Source organism: Triticum dicoccoides, chromosome 6A (genome assembly GCF_002162155.2).
Source record: "Triticum dicoccoides isolate Atlit2015 ecotype Zavitan chromosome 6A, WEW_v2.0, whole genome shotgun sequence".
NCBI lineage: Eukaryota > Viridiplantae > Streptophyta > Magnoliopsida > Poales > Poaceae > Triticum > Triticum dicoccoides.
Window position 1 is genome coordinate 520,838,896 of NC_041390.1, and position 7,094 is coordinate 520,845,989.

A 7,094-nucleotide genomic window follows, 5' to 3' on the forward strand; every position below is an offset into this window, starting at 1 on the left:
AAGCATGTGCGTGGTCCATGTGGCATCCACAATATTTCAAAAATAGCATGCGATGATTTTAGAAATCTTGGCAAATTGCGAAAAGTAAAAGTTACAACTTACAAAAAAGATTCACTTATCAAGTATGAAACTCGTGTGGTGGATACATCTTTGGGCATTGTAAATTATCTAGCAGTGCAAGGTGAACCATTATGTGGATACGATGATTCTTCTACTTTGAACGAACGGAATTTTTTTAGAGATGCTTGATTGGTTCAAAGAAATAAATGCAGATGTGAAGCTTGCATTTGATGAGCTATGTCCGAAGAATGACAAAATGACTTCTGGAGAAATTCAAAAAAATATCCTTGCTTCTCATTTTGCAAATGCTGTCACCAAAGCAATCAAAGAAGATATGGGTGGTTGTCTTTTCTCTATTCTTATTGACGACTCTCCTAATATGCCGGTGAAAGAACAAATGGTCGTGATTGATAGGTACGTGTTGAAGTATGTTATTGTGTTTTTTTACTTCTGTTTTGTGATACATGTTTTTGGCTTTTTTAGGATGATGTGCGTGTATTCCATGTAGGGCAGTAGGGTTCATCAAATGGTGACTTTTAGCTTTATTTTCATCATGAAGATGATATTAATAATCCTTTGTATGAAAAATGATTTATTTTTTCTATTGGAAAAGAAGTATCAAAATGTTGTCAGGTATTTGATGGATTAAGTTACATATATTTATTTTGCATGATACTTTTTTCACGTAAACATACATGTATCCAAAATTATAATTGTATCATTCTAGGCAATGTCATTGGTTACGGATGTGAGAACACGTTTGATCAATTGGAGAAATGATGGTTGTCAGCCACTCTTGGAAAATGAAAAAGCCTTTTGCACTAAAAAGATATTTTAATATCCAATATGGTTGAAATCTTTACAAAATTGGTAAAATCAAGAAGAGCTAAGCGAAACAATGTCACCGTTGATCATATTTTTTCGTGCGGACACCATCTATGCTGCTATAGATTCAATCACTACATAGTTTGATCATCATTTTAATGAGGTATTTTTAGAGTTACCCCAAGACTTCTCTTATCTTGACCCTAGAGACTCGTTTTCTAATTTCAATGTGAAAAAGCTTGCTCGACTCACATAGATTTATCATGAGGCTTTCTTTAACTATTAACCGAACATATAAAAGATAACCTTGATCTATTCATTATTCATATGAGAAGAACTGCTGACTTTAGATTTTGTCATGATATTGCAAGCCTAACTGAAAACATGGTTGAACATGAAAAGCACATCATGTTTCCTACGGTTTATTGCCTCATTGTGGCATTGCTACTACAGGTAGTGACAACAACCGTTGAAAAGACCTTCTCAGCAATGAAAATCATCAAGACCGAGTTGTGCAGCAGAGATAGCAAAGATATCTGGTGCATGGCGTAGTGAACTAGTGATTTGATGATGTGCTACATTGAGAGAGGGATATTCAAAAGTCTTGATCTTGATAAAATTAAGGGAGATTTTCAGAAGGAGGGTAGGGCACTGCCATTGCCTGGGTCTTCTAGATGCCATTGAATCTTCATTATCCATATGTTTTAGATTGCTTGTCTATTTAAATGTAAAACAGGTGCCCGATAGGAACGGCGAGAGGCAGACCTGGGCGACGTTGTCGGTAGATTTTTTTTTCCGATCAACTTGTCGGTAGACTTGGGAGCAGCAGTTCTGCCGTCCTTCTTGCCGCATCGGTTGCATCCTGAGTGGCGGTGTCGTCGTTGTCCAGCCGATGCAGCACCGTCGTCGCCTGACGCGGGCGACAACTTGCGCAGTAGTGGTCGTGGGTGAACGGCGGTGTCACGCCTCGTAGTGCCCATGGGCGCGAGGTACCTGGAGGCCGCCGTGGCGACGTGTGTGTGGTGCTGCTCTCGGCCGCAGTCGGGCTCCGTGCGGTTCGTCGGCGGCACGTCTTCGACAACCTCTGCCCGTCGCGCGCTCCCAAAGCTCAGCTAGTTGCTACGCTGCCACCACTGCACGGCGGCCCCAGCAACAACGTCGTCCACCTTGCCGTGCGCATCCTCGATGGCTTTCATGCATGGCTCTCGTGCTCTCGATCAAGACTCTGGGATGATACAAATGAGATCGTGAGCGAGAGCGCTGGACCATGCCTTGTGCCCGTTTTATTTTTTCTCCAATACCGCATGCGAGCTGAGACGAGCGAGTGACCAGGAAGGAGCTAACCGCTAGCGTGGAAGAAAGCTGGCTAGCGGGTCAAGTATGGCTGCCTCACGTTGGATGAACTTGCGTCGAGCCGAGCAGCCGGCTAATCAGAACGTACAAACAAAAAACATTTTTCGGGGTAAAAAGTGGAGCAATTTGCATAAACTGGGCGAAAGAAAGAACATTTGATAAAACATGTCACAAACCTAAAACTTAAGGGTGAAAATGAAATTAACTCGTAATTTAATGCCGCGGCTCATTTCCAATCTTTTCTTTATAGAAAGGATACAGGTAGATGATGTGGAGATTACACCCCAAGAGCTCCATTAATGCACGTATTGACGTATATATGGACGAGAATGGTTAGTATTTATTAATTACGTTTGAAGAATGAAAGACGCGTAAAAGGGAAGAAACACGGGAACATCATGCTCTGTGTCTGCATGCGCTCCCACCCCGTCCCAACTTCGACTAGCTGATGAAAAAAGAATCTTTCGGATATTTTCTGGGTTACAATTAATTTGGATAATAACCACCTACCACATATAACCTCGCCCGGGAATGTTTCGCACAATTTACATCGAAGATTACTGTATGCCTGGAATATTTTTAATATTTTCTGCAGCATTCATTCATTCATTTGAGGAAAGTATAGCAGGTAATTATAAACAGCCAACTAGATTGTAAAACACGATCAATATTCAATAGGCAATCACATATGTTTCCCCCATCGAGATCTATCCGATGATACAACGAAGGATCACAATACGAAAATAGATGAAACAAAGTAACAAACTAACGCAAGTACGAAAGTAGATGAAAACAAACAAAGCATAGTTTCTCCCTTACAGAGTATGCAGCTAATCGATCGGACTAGCTAACTAGGATGCGCAGTCGAGGTAGAGATGAGCACGTAGTGGCTCAAGCCGACATCTCCGGGCTGATCTCTTCCCCGGCGGTGCCGTCAACGGGCTGCGCGTTCCCGTTCACCTCAGGCGCCTCCAGCAGACCGAGGAAGTCTATCTCCACCGGGCGGCGCCCTTCGCTGCGGTACGCCGCCCAAAAGGAAGGGTTGGGGGCCAGCAGCCACAGCGGAATGGGGCTCGCGCCGTGTCCAGTCGGCGCCGCTGGAGGTGCAATCGCTGGCGCTGGAGGTGCGATTGCCGGCGCCGAGGAGACGAGCGGCCCCCACGGGTTCGGGCGGCCGGGGGCACAGGAGTTCCTCGACATGTGGCCTCCGAGGGCCTGGTGCGTTCTCCACACCACGCCGCAGCGTGGGCACGGGAAAACCTCGGGATTAGCGGGTTGGGGCGGCGGCGGGCGTGGCCGTGGGTTTGGGGACCAGCTGTTCGAGGACATGACGAACGATTGTCTAAGGCGACCGGAGAGAAGCCCTAGGGCCTAGGGCGTGACTGCGAAGTGGTGAGGGGTTTACTTTATATAGGCGAGCGACATACGGTCAAGCCAACCAGGGAGAACGTTTTCTCAAAAAAAGAAAACGATCCACCCACTCGGGGAGTTCGGGTGCTGCTTCCTTCGGAAGTCCAGGTACCATAGGCTGAGGAAATTTTGCGAATACTTGTGCCTTTTCTGAAGTACCAGAGCTAGCGTTATTAGGTCTACATATAATATAAGGTTTACAATTTTGCCTTGTTTAAAAAAAATGTATATAAGGTTTCCGATCATGCGTTCTGAAGCAAGTAAGACAATATATAATGAGTCCTCCAAACACAAGTGTTCATCGGCCTGCAAGCAGAAGAACGTGCTTGTGGTGTGAGCTATGCTGTTGTTCTTGTTGTTTTGGCGAAAAATGACTTAACCCATGTATTAAGCTTCACGTGTCCTGACAAATAAACTCATACAAAAATAATAATCACGTTCAAATTCTTGGAGGTGCTGAAGACTTCTACCTTCTTTGGGCCTTCGCCTCGTCGGAGCAAACTTTTTTAAATCCAGGAGTTTGTAGAATTAGTGGCCGGGAAGTCGTCAGTGCACACCAAAGACGCCGGTGGCTGTGATCTACAAGGCGAATCGCCGCCCCGGAGAAGAAAACACTGATAAGGGCATGTTCAAACTCCAAATACCACAAACGCCGGTGGAATTCAGACGAATTCACCGAAAATCTACACCGACCACATCCCAGAAGACCTGTCATGGGCATGGCTTCACACACACTCGGTCGATGATAAGCACACCAAGAAGGTAGGAAAGAGTAGGGAGAACATTATTCCTAGATGGGAACATCGCCGTCGCCTCGCTGTCCCAAAGCAGACTCGAACACTCCCTAAAGAAAACCTGAAGAAAAAAATCAACCATGTTGGCGCACAATAGTCCATAGCTGATGTTGAGCTCGCCCCCATCCATGACATGCACTGACTCCTCTCACTACTACAGATCCGAGTAGCATTGAACCGCTAAATTGTATCATCACTGACACACTTTTGGTACGTCAATGCCACAGGGTCAATGATAACATTGTTATCACACACGGGCCAGCACTAGTAGAAAAAGGGCCATTTGTTCCGATTTGTAATGGGCATTTGTCCTGATTTCTGAACTGGGACTAAAGGGTCGTTACTAAAGCCCTAGGCCTTTAGTCCCGATTCTTACACGAACCGGGACAGATGAGCCTCCACGTGGCCGGTGCGGCGAGCCCAGGCAGGAGGCCCTTTGGTCCCGGTTGGTGGCACGAACCGGGACCAATAAGCATCCACGCGTCAGCTGTTCAGGGGCTAGGATTTTTGTTTTTTTTCTGAAGGGGGGGGGGGGATTTGAGGGTTTTGTATGGTTAATTAAGGTGTTTCATATATTGTGTTAGGTAGCTAATTAATTAATAGAGAGAAGTGGCCTCTCTTATCTCTGTGCTTGGTCGACGCTACGTACTATACGTATAGAGAGCACTCGACACGCTAGCTAGTAAGAAAAATGAAGGAAACAGAAGATCTTCATGAACATATGCATACAGAGAGAAGTGATATCGACCTCTCCTTCTCCGAGAGATTGGTCGAACAACAAGTTTTCGTATATCTATCCGACATTATTGGCTACATATATACAATATAAGATCTCTTACAATATAATCCCCTAATTATATATGAACACAGTGTCCACATAGTATTCTCCGTCTTTATTGATCACGTGGTCAAGAAAGAATGCCGCCAATTCCTTTTGAATTCCTCGCATGCGATCTGGTGCTAGGAGTTCATCCCGCAGCCGAAACATCTAATTTGAAGAAGGGGGTCAATACATATATATGAATGAATGAAACTCAACACAAAAGATGGTAATAAAGTAAAATTCTGAATATTATTGCTTACGCACTTCATATTGTTTTTTAGTGTAGCCCCGCTCACAGGTCGTGTGACGGATAGACTCGCAAACGTAGTATCCACAGTAATTATTCCCGGCTTCCTGCCACAACCACTTTACAAGAAATAGAGGATTATCCCCTTTCCTTGCAAATTAGGTCTGTACATGCCCTGATCCTATCTCTGATATGCTTGTCTGTTCAATTAGGAATGTTCCCTTTTCTTATAAATTATGAAAGCCTTAATTTTTGTTTGATATATTTGACATTTTTCTACAAAACCCTATTTTCAAGTATGGCACGCTATTAGCATGATATAACTTGTATAGCATTTGGAGAAGACCGACGTTAAATCCAACACGCTATTTTTTTATTGCAATTACGTGTGAGGGCTTAGAAATTAGAGGGCATAATGTACTTAATAAATAATCTTTGAGAAAAGAAATTTCTACCACAGTTGATCACCTGCACGGCTGCACGTCAACGTGTGCTGCATCTACTTCCGATCACTGGTCAGAAAGCGCCTGCGCTGCGCATGTCCAAGAAAGACCAGCGCCTTCTCCTTCCTGCCCATGTCGACGTCCACCAGCAGCTCGAGGAGGGAGCTGCACCACGCCGAGGTCAACGAGCCGGGACATGCACGGGAGCTCGGTCTGCATAACGAGGTAGTACGCTGTTAGAGCAACTCCAACGCTCCGATCTAGATGGACACATGTTTTTTCCGCTTTTCGTTCGTTTGGGTCGGTCGCTCACGCAGCATTTGTTTTCTTTTTCATTTGGGTCAGCATGCGTTCAATGCGCAGACCTATATTTGCCCGTGCGACCGGCTTGTCGTCATGTTTCAACCAATATACACACATTTTTGCATAATTTCATAAGCAAACAAATATAATATAGTTCCAGAACCCAAATAAATATATCATAGTTTACAAGACGAATAAAAATTACATTGTCTCAAATATATTTAAAAGAAAGATACATCTATTGGTTGTCAACATGCGTCCACATATGCTCAACCAAATCATCTTGTAGCTGAATGTGAGTTTTCTAATCACGCATTTGATGATGAAATTGGATGAACTGTGCAAACATTGCCGCTCCTCCTCAATACTCAGGCACAACATTGTCACCCTGGAACTGAAACTCTTGATCGTAGATAAGTTTCGGACGCTCATCCTCTACGATCATATTGTGCATAATCACATAAGCAGTCATCACCCTCCCACAACGTCTTGGTGATCCAAGTTCTAGCAGGTTACCGAACGATGCCCCATCGAGATTGCAGAACACCAAACGTACGCTCGACATCCTCCCTAGCACTCTCTTGCTCCTGGGCAAATCTCTTCCTTTTCTCTCCGACGGGGTTGGAAATTTTCTTCACAATAGTCGGATGAGGAATCATCAGAGTCCATTTGTACCTTGGGGGCAAATTGTCGAATAGCTTGCGGGTGTCGCGCGAAGAAGCTGGCCAGCAAAGAGATGCGCGCCTCCCCTGGACCAGGTAGCTGGCCTGGCGGCATCAGGCGAGCGTGGCGTCGTCAGACGAAGGAGTTTGCCGGTGGCGCGGGGGTGACTACGT